This window comes from Adiantum capillus-veneris, chromosome 18 (assembly GCF_014529385.1).
Source record: "Adiantum capillus-veneris isolate H3 chromosome 18, ASM1452938v2, whole genome shotgun sequence".
Lineage (NCBI taxonomy): Eukaryota > Viridiplantae > Streptophyta > Polypodiopsida > Polypodiales > Pteridaceae > Adiantum > Adiantum capillus-veneris.
The window spans coordinates 30,072,864-30,086,668 of NC_140948.1; the positions used below are offsets into that span (position 1 = coordinate 30,072,864).

Sequence of the window (13,805 nt, forward strand, 5' to 3'; positions counted from 1 at the left end):
CCTAAATCTCGCCCCGGGGTTGATAGTTCTACAGAGGACTCGTCTTCAGATAGTTCGGACTCTGACGACAGCAACTTTTACGCAAAGAAGAAGAATTTTTATAAAGCCAACCAGTATGATTTTCTGGAAGATAAAAGCAAGAAAGTCCGAGAGTTTAAGGAAGGTGGACAGTGAATAAAATTTGACACATTTTCTAGTTATAGAGATGCTTCGAAGGCTTTGTCTTTTATACAACAGTTTGACATAACTTTCTCTTGAGGGAGTTACTCAGAGCACTCCAAGATTCGGAGAGCTGCCTCTTACTTTAAGGGGAATGCTCGAACCTGGTGGTCCACGCTTCTATTAAACAAGACAACACCAGTTAAAATTTAACTAAGTTGATTTGGGACTAAGTTGAATGGAGGTAATTCAAGCCTTACTATAGTCGACCGTTCCAGCCCTGTTCCTGTTCCGAGCCCCCTCTCCTCCTCCTTGTTCCCGTCCCGTTCCGGACCCTCCCGTTCCTGTTCCCCATTCCCGTTCCGGGTAACTCTGAGTTAAATGGCTGAAATTCAAAAGGATATTTATTTCTTCTTGGCTGACTCGAGAGTATGAACGTGACATACGAACAGCTTGGAACCATCTTCGGATGACCAAGAAGGATACAGTGGACGCTTATTGTGAGAGATTCTGGAGCTCTTTTCTACCCGCCTCTTCATTTAAGAAGATCTCATTCAAAGAACAGATTGAGCGGTTTACCTTGGGTCTTCCTACAGAGATCCAAGATCACTCCTTAGAACAAAAATCAGCTTCCATTCAAGAGTCGATGAGTCATGCCAAATGGGGTTTTGCCATTCACTCAGGTAGTTTGACCTAACCCACAGAAGAGATCATGATGCAAAAAGCCGAACAGACTTCGACAAATGAGAGTAGAAAGAGGAAGAGCAACCCAGACAAGAAAGAAAAGAATGCACGACCAAAACTCATTCCTCAAGAGAGAGCTCTCTACATAAGGAGGGAAGTGCTTTGGATGTGGGGAAACTCAGCATATCTCCGCGAAGTGCCCTAAAAAGGCACAGAAAGAACAGAACCACAAGGACGACGAAAGGCCTGAGAGTTTGAGAGCAGCTGAGGAATGTGGACGAAAAGGCAAGATGAAAACAGGATTGGTTCCAGATTGCGTGGGTACTGACCCAGCAAGATGGACGAGAGTACAGAACTTTGCCGAGCTTGGGGCAAAGTAAAAGACCAAGAAGCCCCGATCTTCTTTGATGGAGGAGCCAAGGCCAACTTCACTTCACTGGAATTGGCAGCGTGGCTCAAGATCACTCCCGATCGGATGAGGCCACTTGCAGAGGCAGTTCTAGCGGCACCCGGCAGGGACATAGCCATTACACCTGTCATTGGCAAACTTCGGTTGCATTGTCAAGGGTATTTGGGGCATGAGGACTTTTACATAATGCCTTTGGAAGGTTGTGATGTCCTCTTGGGAATTCCCAGAACAACGCAGTGGTCGACTATTGGGTGACGAAAGCGACTTTGACTATAGAGAAGGGCAGAACCATTGTACTCAATGTAAAACTTAAGGGCGAGTCTGTCCCCATTGTATCGGCTTTGGCCATTTCAAAATTAATGAAATCCAGTCTGTCTGTTTACTCGATCTTTTTGAGAGAAATGAATGATAAAAATAGGACAAATATGTCTAAACTTGATAAAGAACGCCAAGATTTTCTCCACACTCATGCCGATTGCTTCTTAGAGGGTCTACCAAGAGAGTTATCACCCACTCGTCTCGAAGATCATACTACTAATATGATACCTGGAAGCACACCACCGAACCGGCCACCTTACCGTGTGAGCCGAGCCTAGAATGAAGAGATTATGAACCAAGTGAAAGACCTCTTGGAAAAGGGTCTTGTCCCTCCTAGTACTTCACCGTACTGCTCTCCAGTGTTGTTGGTTTTGAAGAAAGACGGATCTTGGAGAATGTCCATCGATTATAGAGCTCTCAACAAAATCACCATCAAGAACAGATTTCCGATTCCTAGACTCGATGATATACTTGACCGACTTCACGGATCCTCGTGCTTTAGCAGGATCGACTTGAAAAGTGGATATCATCAGATCCGAATCGCGCCGAGAGATGTCTACAACACAGCCTTTCGGACGACTTTGGGTTATTTGAGTTTTTGGTGATGCCTTTTTGCCTAACCAATGCTCCTGCGACATTTAACCAGATGATGGACAGGATTTTTCAAGAGTATAGACAATTTGTTGACACTTTCTTTCACAACATCATTGTTTTCTCCAAGGATGAGGCAAAACATAGAGAACATCTGCTTCAGGTCTTTCACGCATTACGAGATCACAAGTTGGTGATTAATGCAAAGAAAAGTGAATTTTTCCTACCAAAGATACACTTTTTGGGACACATTGTCTCAGCAACGGGAGTGCAGATGGATCCAGCCAAGATAGAGACTATCCGTGATTGGCCCGATCTGAAGAATGTCCATGAAGTTAGAAGCTTCTTGGGATTGTGTTCGTACTACAAGCGGTTCATTAGAAAGTTTTCAGAGGTTGCTTCCCCTTTGCATATCTTGACACAGAAAGGAGTCCCTTTCTCGTAGGGACCCACAGAGGTGACTACCTTTCAGACATTGAAAGAGAAATTGACTACAGGACCAGTTTTGACTCTGTCGGACTTGCAAAAGTCATTTGAAGTATATTGTGATGCTTGTGGTCGTAGTCTGGGTGCGGTCTTAATGCAAGAAGGCCATGTCATTTCTTACGAGAGCCGATTGTTCTAAAGGCCAGAATTGACAGCACAGATTTATGAGAAAGAGCTTTTGGCGGTTATCCATGCTCTTACTCAGTGGCAACATTACCTACTCGGAGAGATTTTATTGTCTTTACAGACCATCCGAGTTTACGCTACTTCTTGTGACAGAAGCAGCTATCGGAAAAGCAGATGCGGTGGGCGAACATCTTGTCACAACTTCACTTCCAAATTGTCCATGTGCAAGGACAGAAGAATTTGGTGGCAGATGCTTTGTCTCGGAAGCCGTTGGTTCTGGCTATTTCTGCGATTCATCATAGGAGCTTCGAGGATATGGTCGATCAGTATGGCACAGATACAGATTTTGCAGACGTTTCCACAAAGATACGGGATGGGGAGATAGTAGCAGGATATTCCATTCAGGATGGCTACTTGATGAGGAAAACCATGTTGTGTGTTACACAGCTGCTGAGGGAAAAGGTTATGACCGAATGCCACTGTCCATCTTTTACGGGTCACCGTGACATTGCTACCACCTTCAAAGGGGTAGAGAGATCCTTCTTTTGGCCGACACTGAAGAAGGATGTGGACGAATTTGTGCGCAGTTGCTTGATATGCCAGAGGTCAAGATTAACAGGCATAAAGCATAGGGATTTTTACAGCCTTTGCCCATACCAACCCGCCCCTGGGAAAGTATTACAATGGATTTCATTTTTTATCTCTCGAGAACACAGGGTGGTCACGATGGTATCTGGACTGTTATTGACAGATTTAGCAAGCAGGCTTATTTCATTCCACTGTATAAAACACTCAAGCCGGATCACTTAGCAAGACTCTTTCTAGCCCAGATCTTCAGATTACATGGCATGCCCGAGACAATTGTCTCCTACAGGGATTCCAGATTCACGAGTTTGTTCTGGAAGGCAATTTGGGAGAACATTGGCACGCGGTTGCAATTCTCGTCATCTTTCCACGCGCACACCGACGGGCAATCTGAGATTGCCAATTCAGTGGTTTTAGATTTATTGAAGTCTTATATCTCGGATCAGAAGACTCAATGGGAAAAGTATCTACCTTTAGTGGAATTTGCCTACAACAACACGATACACTCTTCGACGGGGAAGCCGCCATTTGAGATAATTGAAGATGTTGCGAAGGTTCCACCCTTCCTAAGCACGAAAGATAAGATTTTTGAAGCTGATGAGTACACGTGCGACTTGGACACGGCTTTTGCCAAGGTCCGCGAGGCTTTGCAGAGATCTCAGGAAAGCCATCGTCGCGATTTGAAATTGAAGAAGAATGATTGGGTGCTCTTACGTTTTGAGAAGGCACGCCTCAGAAAGGAAAAGGGAAAGGAAAGGCTTTTTCCAAAGCTTAGTATGCGATACTACGGACCTTTCCAGATCTCCGAAAAGATCAATGATGTCTCCTCCCGACTGAAGCTACTTGACACTTGGAGGATTCACAACGCATTTCATGTGAGTCTCTTGAAACCTTTTAAAGGTGATGTGCCCGAAGATGGGGAGCTTGATGAGCAACCCAAAGTGGAAGGAAACGAGGAGATCCTTGTTCCAGTAAATATATTGGCACATACAGATAGAAAGATTAAGGGTAAAGTTAGAAGGCGGTTCTTGGTTAAATTTAAGAACTATCCTGCATTGGATGCGAAGTGGATGGAGGAGGAGCACCTAGCAGATACTCCTCAGATTGTGAAACTTTACCTTGAAGCTTTCGGTTTAGCATAGTCTACTCCAAATGGAACCCCGAATTCAGCATGGCCGAAGATCTGGTGCAGTGGGTTTGCACAAGAGGAGAGGTACTCCGCTCCTTTGCCAACAAATGCCTCGATTTTTGATACTAGAGTCACTGATGTCTCTTTGAGCTTCAGAGATATTGAGAGCTGACAGTATTCTGCTGCATAATTTTATGAAATGGAATTCTGGAAAATATGAAACTAATTTGTTCTTGACTTGTTTAAGTGCAAGAACTGATAGACGAAATGACTGCAGCATTTTTGTCTGAATGATCTCGATAGACATGGTTGCAATAGGGATTAGTCAATCGGGCATATATGAGGTCTTGAGTGGATCTAGATGCGATTGCTAATTGCATTGCCACTAAATCATGGTCTGAGATCCGAATGAATGTTGAATGTGATTTGTCATGTGATGTCAAGTGATGTCCTGTGATGTGATTGTCGATTGGTGCATGTGCTATGTGTGTTCCAAGTGCGTCGGTACTAACAGTCAGTGTCTGCTAAGACAGTTTATGGCCCTATCTGTTTTGCAGGCATAATCGAGGGCGATTACAATGCTTTCAAGAGGGGTGTATACCAGCTATTCTTCTGTCAAGATTCACGTGAGGCATGGCGGCTCTTTCATGAGCAACACCCCCCCTCCACCGGGCCATTACCTCTACAGAGGCCCTGGGGCCAGTATGCATCATCTTTGTACACAGTTCCTGGACAGCCGCCCCTTCCCAACCCCCCTGATCCATGCCCACACACATGCGCTTTTTTCACCACTGAGATGCATACTGGCCTTGGGGCCAGTATGCATCATCTTTGTACACAGTTCCTGGATAACCGCCTCTTCCCAACCCCCCTGATCCATGCCCACACACATGCGCTTTTTTCACCACTGAGATGGTGAAGAAGGCCATTGACAAGACGAGGACTTGGACAGCATATGATCATGATGGCTTAGTGGCTGAGCATTTCATGCATGCCAGAGATCTACTAGCAGAGCTTCTAGCAGTTATGTTTAACCGTGCCATGTGTGAGGGTTTGCCTGATACTTGAAGCCTATCTACGACTGTACCTATCTTCAAGTCAGGAGACCCTAAGGAGCCTGGGAATTGTCGCATTATCATGATTGGACACACATTGGCAGGGTTCTACGCATCCATTCTTGAGCAACAGCTGAGTAGATTGGTAAAGAGGGAGGAAGTGCGTGCAGCTGGGCAAGCAAGGTTCACGAGAGGTTTTACTACTCCTGACCATATCTTGACACTCCGGGCCATCATTGACGAGGGCAGATCCCATGGGAGACAGATCTATTGTAGCTTTGTGGACTTCCGCAAAGCATTTGACACAATACCCAGAGCTAGATTGATGCGTAGATTACAAGAGATGGGAGTTGTTGCTAAATGGACTATTTCTTATTTTCTTACTTTCTCGAGTAATTTCTTTTTATTGAAGTTAGGATATTTAAAGATGTGCGTTAGGAACTGTAGATCTACTGGAATTATTAAAAGCCGTCAAGAATGGAAAACTCTGATGCGTCATATGATGGGTGACATTAAGCATCGCGGAGGGGTTTTACCATTAATTCGGTAGGAGAGACCGGGAAACGAATATTCCTGATGCGTCACGTGATGGGGTAACAGGAGCATCGGAAAGCGAATATCTCGTTGGTCTGGCAGGAAACCCGAACTGGAAAGAGAAATACACGTAAAGACGCAAGCACAAGAATAAAGATGGGTTCTGAGAAGTTTTTCTTAAAAAGCGGAATATTTTAACGAGTTTTCCGGGAAGAGCAGACGCTTTCCCGCGAGGAATCTATGTTTGCATTGCATTTGTGCATGTGGTTGCATCCAGGGACGCCTGGGAAGTGTTGTAAAGGGCATAATTTTTAACTTATAGGGTTTTATTGAGTTTTTGGGCAGGTTCATACCAATTTTAAAAGATGCCGGCCGCCCACTTAATAAGTGGGTAGCCACTTAGATAATAAAGCAACAAAACCAGCTAGCGAATTCTCTCTCCCTATTTCCGGTAGAACAGCAAAAAAAAAAAAAATCCGACGCAATCTCTACGCGGCCAGTCTCTGCTCAGCTATTCTTGCTGTGGCCGCGGAGTCTCAACTCCGAGTACAGACGGAAAAAGGATTGAGAGCTTGTCTCTCGGATTTCCCTTACGGGAAGGAACGACCATCCAGTCAGGAAATTAGAACGGAGGGGTTTTCTCCGGTTCTTGTGCTTGTAAAAAGATTCTCCTTAATAAAAAATTCTCTTTAAGGGGGGGGGACCAACCCATCTTCTGGTCCCAAATACTGTGTCGAGCTTCTCCCTCAACTCAGTTTAGTTGAAAGATTATTTATTTTCATCTTGTTGATTATTCGTGTGCGCTCCCGTTTGTGACAGTAGTATCAGAGCTCGGATTCCTCTCTTTCTCTGCAAAGAAGGACAATTCCGGGAAGGAACGGGAAGAACCATGACAAGCCACGAAAGAACCGCTGAAGACGAACTTCAACAAGTGTGAGTCCAACTCGCGGAATTGCAACAACTCATTTCGTTGCCGGCTATCCAAAAGGCTTTTGACGGAATCAAGAAGCTGCAAGGAACAGATGCCGATGGGCGTCAAGAAAATCCTCTTAATGGAAGTAATTCGTAGGAGGATCGTGCGGAAAGAGGTGCCGAAACGCACAAGGGATCTTCGGATCAGGACAAACGGCCTTCCAAGAGCAAGGGCTAGGAAAAAGAACTTTCTCTGCTTAACGAAAGCAAGGATGTCTCTATCTCTTCTCCATCATACTCTCCCAACTATACTACTACATCTACTTCTCATACAGTATCTAAATCTTCTCCCAAGAAGAAAACTCCTACTACTTTCCTACATACTACTAAAGAGAAGCCCCAATTCAAGAGGGATAACCGCAGACGTCACCGCAAGATGCGGATTTTCAAATCCGGTGACAAGGATGTGAAGTTTGATAACTACACAGGACGGAGAGATATCTCCAAGGCACTGTCTTTCATCAGGCAGTTCGAAGTTGCTTTTGCCAACGGAAACTTCACTGAAAAATCCAAGTTGCGTCATGTTGGGATGCATCTCAAGGAGACTGCAAGCAATTGGTGGCTAGCCAAAATTCTGGAAGGTACTCAAGCCAGAACCTGGGCTCAATTGAAAGCTAAATTCTATGAACAATTTCTTCCACCTGATTTCGAGAAGGACATCCAGAAGGAATGGGATTGGCTCACCCAGAAGGAACAAGAGAAAGTCACGGCTTATGTTGACAAGTTTTGGTCGGTCCTTTTGAAAGTTACGCATTTCATGAAGATTTCCAACGAGGAAAAGATGTGAAAGTTTGAAGAAGGTCTTTGACCACCGCTTCGGAAGAGCATGAAGGTGTACCCACACGACACCCTTCAACGGATGATGGAGTCGGCAATCATTGCCGAGGATTTACATTCCACTAGTACCCCCAGACGGATGGAACATAGCAAATACCGTGCAAGGCAAAGAGTGGTCCCCAGAGGATTTGGATGAGCCTAAGAAGCCAGAGGGTACAGGAAAACGGCTTAAGTATCACACGCCGAACCAAGTACAAACCTTCAAAGAACAAGGAAGGTGCTTCTATTGTGGTGAAAAAGGACATATGAAGCCCGACTGCCCTGTTCGGCAGCAACGGCAGGAACAAGCACCTTCGAAGAAGGAACAATCAAAGAAGGAATCCGCTCCACCGAGCTTGAATTCCATTCCTGATGTGCAAGGGAATACTGAAACCGAGAAAGGAAAGCGCCAGCTCCTTAAGGCTGGGGATTTGTGAATAACTAGCGGGTGTTGATCCTCTACGACCCTGGATCGACGAACAACTTCATCTCACCGGAAACTGCAGAACGCTTGGGCCTTACACCGGCTCAGCTTGGAACTCCGGTCACTTCCGGATTGGCATGTGAGGGGTTGACCACCAATGCAACTCCCGTGCAAGGACAACTCAATCTCCGGATTGGTGAATACAAGGACCGCGAATGCTTTTTGATGGCACCTATCGAGGGATGTGATATCATCTTGGGTATGCCATGGCATTACCATATGCAACCGGTCCCAAATTATGTAGAAAAGACCCTCGCTTTTTAGCATGCGGGCAAGAACATTAAAATTTTTGTTGATGCAGGGGATTGGCTATTCCCTATTGTAGGCCATATCTCCATTAAGAAGGAAATAAAGAAGTGTGTTTCTGCTTACTTGATTTTCGCACGTGAAAGAGATAAAACTAATGAGGGTTCGCTCTCTAGTTTGGAAATTAAACGTTTTCAATTTCTTGAAAAGTATAAAGATTGTTTCACGGATCCTCTACCACACTAGCTACCTCCGGAACGTCCGGAAGATCATCGCATTGATCTCGTACCAGGTAGCTCTCCCCCAAACCTACCCCCTTATCGGGTTAGCCTTGCTCAACAAGAGGAAATTTTGAAGCAAGTCAACGAGCTTCTAGAAGAAGGTCTAGTACAACCAAGTACTTTGCCTTACTGCTCTCCAGTTCAACTGGTGCAGAAGAAAGACGGCACGTTTCGAATGTGCATAGATTATCGATCTCTAAACAAGATCACTATCAAGAATCGCTTTCCGATACCCCGGATTGATGATATTCTCAATAAGTTGCAAGGAGCAAGCATCTTTAGTCGCATTGACTTAAAAAGCGGGTATCATCAGATATGCATAGCCCATGAAGATGTCCATAAGACTGCCTTTCGCACAACTTTTGGACTTTATGAATTTTTGGTAATGCCGTTTGGCTTGACCAATGCTCCTGCCACATTCAATCGAATGATGGATCGAATTTTCAACCCACACCAAGCTTTCAAAGGAGTATACTTTGATGACATACTCGTCTTTTCAAAGACCGAGGAGGAACATCGGAAGCACTTGATATAGTGTTTCAGGAGTTGCGAAAGCATGAGTTGCATGTGAATGCAAAGAAGAGTGAGTTCTTCCTCACTGAGATACACTATCTCGGCCATATAGTCTAACACAACCAAGTGAAATTGGATCCCGCAAAGATCCAAGTCGTGCAAGATTGGCCAACTCCCACTATGGTACATGACGTACGAAGTTTTCTGGGATTGTGTTCTTACTATCGGAGGTTTATCCGAGGCTTTGCTCAAGTAGCAGGACCACTTCATGACCTAAGAAGGAAAAAGATCACATTCAAGTGGGGATCGAGACAACAAGGTGCCTTTGATAGGCTAAAGTACCTATTAAGCCATGGACCTATTTTGATAGTGCCAAACTTAAGGAAACCATTCGAGATTCACTGCGATGCTTCAGGTGATTGCAACGGTGCAGTGCTTAACCAAGAAGCCCATGCAGTGGCTTATGAAAGTAGACGACTTAAGGATGCAGAATTGCATGCCTCGATCTACAAGAAGGAACTTATGGCTGTGATCCACGCCTTGTCTACCTGGAAGCATTATCTTCTAGGAGCGGATTTTGTGATCAAAACCGATCACCAGAGTTTGCGGTATTTCTTACGCAACGGAAATTATCTGAGCCAAGCCTTAAAGCAGACATTGATCAATATGTCAGGGAATGCTTGGTTTGCCAAAAAGTAAAGTATGATCGGCATAAGACGCTTGGGTTACTCCAACCTTTACATGTGCCTGATCAACCTTGGGAGAGTATTGCCATGGATTTTATCATGGATCTCCCAAAGACTCAAACTGGAAATGATATGATCTGGACTATCGTGGACAGATTTAGCAAGCAAGCTCACTTTATTCCAGTTAAGAAAACAATCAAAGCAGACTATATGGCTAGAATTTTTCTAGCACAGATCTTTAAGCATCATGGGCTGCCCAAGTCTATTCTGAGTGATCGAGATCCTCGCATGACAGGCAACTTTTGGCGTGCCTTGTTTGATAACCTTGGCACAAAGTTGAATTTTCTTCTGCATATCATCCTCAAACGGATGGGCAGAGTGAGATCGCTAATTCCACAGTATTGGATATGCTGAAATCTTATGTGTCCAAAAGACACTCTGACTGGGAGAAGTATTTGCCCCTTGTTGAGTACACGTATAACAATACCGTGCATTCGTCTACGAGGAAAGCACCTTTTGAGATTCTCTATGGTAAGCCTTTGCTTCCACTGATCCTTGTCACTAAGGATAAGATTTTCGCAGCAGATGAGTTTGTCCGGGATTTGGACACGGCCTACGGGCAAGTTAAGAGAGCAATTTTGCGCTCTCAGGAAAAACATAAGAAAGCTGCGGACAAGCACAGAAGAAATCTGGACTTAACAGTCGGTCAATTCGTCTTACTCAAGTTTGAGAAAGCAAGACTAAAGAAACAAGCGACTCATAAAGGGAAAGTGGTAAAACTTTCCAATCGCTATTATGGGCCGTTTAAGATAATTGACCAAGTGAACGATGTGACGTTCCGATTAGACTTACCATCTAATTGGAAGATCCACAATGCTTTCCATGTTACCTTACTCCGGCCATAAGTGGGACCGCCTCCAAGTCAGCCTATTGCTAAAGAACCTCCTGAGGTTGAGGAAACGGAAGAAATACTCCAACCGGAACAGATCATTCATCATCAGGAGCGGCCACTTAAGTCCGGCAAGATTACACGGAAGTATTTGGTAAAGTTTAAGAATTATTCTACTCTAGATGCTCAATGGATGACAGAGGAAGAATTAGCATCCTATCCAGAGATTCTCGAAGGATATGTACAAGCACTACAGTTGAGGACAACCGTTTAGAAGCCAGAGAGATGTTGCTAAATGGACTATTTTCTTATTTTCTCAAGTAATTTCTTTTTATTGAAATTAGGATATTTAAAGATGTGCACTTAAACCGTAAGGTTAGGAACTGTAGATCTACTGGAATTATTAAAAGCCATCAGGAAGATGGGTGGCATTAAGCATCGCGAAGGGGTTTTACCGTTAGTTCGGTAGGAGAGACTGGGAAACAAATATTCCTGATGCGTCACGTGATGTGGGGTGACGGGAGTATCGGAAAAAAAATATCTCGTTGGTCTGGCAAGAAACCCGAACTGGAAAAGGAATACGTGTAAAGACGCAAGCACAAGAATAAACATGGGTTCTGAGAAGCTTTTCTTAAAAAGCGGAATATTTTAACGAGTTTTCCGGGAAGAGCAGACGCTTTCCCGCGAGGAATCTATGTTTGCATTGCATTTGTGCACGTGGTTGCATCCAGGGACGCCTAGGAAGTGTTGTGAAAGGCATTGTTTTTACTTATGTTTTATTGAGTTTTTTGGACAGGTTCAGACCAATTTTAAAACATGCCGACCGCCCACTTAATCAATGGGTAGCCACTTAGAAAGTAAAGCAACAAAACCAGCCAGCGAATTCTCTCTCCCTATTTCCGGTGAACAGCAAAAAAACAAAATCTGACGCAATCTCTACGCGGCCAGCCTTTGCTCAGCTATTCTTGCTGTGGCCAAGGAGCTATAAAAGCACCACATGCCCTCACTCAGAGGAGTGGTTGCCAACGCACACGAGAGAAGACTCTGCCGCCAGAAGACGCAAGAGATCGCGAGACTACAAAGCACGGAAGTCGCTTTTCCCGCAAAAGAGCGACAGGTATCTATTGTGGAATTCGCCATACGAATTGTTGTCCCGTGTTTGTGTGTGTGTTTGCAGGTACTTTATCGCGAAGGAGAAGCGGGAAGATTTCGGCCTACGCTTGGGAGTTCCGGGAACGGAATTTGGAAATTGTATGCGGAGTCTCAACTCCGAGTACAAACGGAAAAAAGATTGAGAGCTTGTCTCTCGGATTTCCCTTACGGGAAGGAACGACCATTGAGTCAGGAAATTAGAACGGAGGGGTTTTCTCCGGTTCTTGTGCTTGTAAAAAAATTCTCCCTAATAAAGGATTCTCTTGAAGGGGGGGGACCAGCCCATCTTCTGGTCCCAAATACTGTGTCGAACTTCTCCCTCAACTTTGTTTAGTCGAAATATTATTTATTTCCATCTTGTTGATTATTCATGTGCGCTCCTGTTTGTGACAGGAGTACCCACAGAGCTTATTTGGGGGATCATGGCATTGTACAGATCAGTAGTAGGGTATGTACGCACCTCAGAGGGTCTATCTACACAGGTTCACTCCATTATTGGGGTGAAGCATAGGTTTGCCCATGAAAGTGGTCTGTCTGTCAGCCTTGGTAAAACAAAGGTCATGGTATTTACCCCACAGTGGATCAGGAGGTCAGCGCCCACATTCACATACGGCCAGGAGATGGAGTATACAGATGCTTACACTTACCTTGGAGTGGTTTTTACTCGACCGGCATTTTCATTGAGGAGAGCAGCAGAGACTAGATTCACCAGAGCCCATGCGGCATTGGGTAGATTGGAGAGGATGTGTTCACAGGTTCAGTTTCAGGAGCCTCGGACGAAGCTATGGCTCTTTGACACTCTGGTGGCTTCTCCATTCCTCTATGGAGCTGAGATATGGGGGCCTTCATTGGATCATCACGGGAGGACAGGTCGCACTGATGGATGGGGGGACATGGAGAAGCCTCTGGTCTCTATGATCTCGCGGCTCATTAGAGCCAAGACTTTAGTACCACGTGCCATTATCCGCACGGAGCTAGCTGCCCCCCCACTAGTGGTTGAGGCGCTCACAAAATCTGTCTCCTTCATACACCACATGTGGGAACTTCCTAGAGACAAATACGCACGCATTGCACTCGAGTCCTCTCAACAGTTAGCCATGGAGGGAGATAGAGCATGTTGGTACGGGGAGATACATCATGGTTTCAGGCGCATGGGTTCAGCATAGAGAGATCGCCCCCCTTCCGATCTCATTGGATGCACCCTATTTCACTTTTACACAGTCCGAGATCACCAAGCTCATCCGCCAAGACCTAACTCAGCTAGACACCAGGAGGACATGGATACAGCCAGCATAGGAGTTGGGCACGAAGATGGCTTTCTACAGAGACCATCTTCTCCAACTTACGGAGGACGCTTTGTGACGATGCCCAGATACATGGACACCCACTTGTCTCATGGGATACCATGTGTTATTGGCCAGGTAGGCACATCTTCACACCACCTGCGGATCGAGACTGGGAGATACAGCAGAGTACCAGCAGAGGCCAAGACATGCCCCCTATGTGACATCGAGCCTGCGAACGACGACAGAGTTGCACTACACATGCCATTGCCACGTCTACTATGAGATACGAGGCCGGTTCCATTGATTGTTCAGAGAGGGCTTTGGACACTGTCCAAAGTCATGAGGTACGAGAATCAGAGATGCCTGGGTTTGTTTCGGCTTGAGCTGCGCAGACACAAAGAGAG

General features: G+C 45.2%; 1 protein-coding gene across 4 annotated transcripts in view; it reads right to left on the reverse strand.

Moving 5' to 3' along the window:
* LOC147435417 (uncharacterized) overlaps positions 1 to 13,805 on the reverse strand; it is a 183,526-nt gene that overhangs the window by 36,065 nt on the left and 133,656 nt on the right. The gene's annotated exons all lie outside the window — the stretch shown is intronic.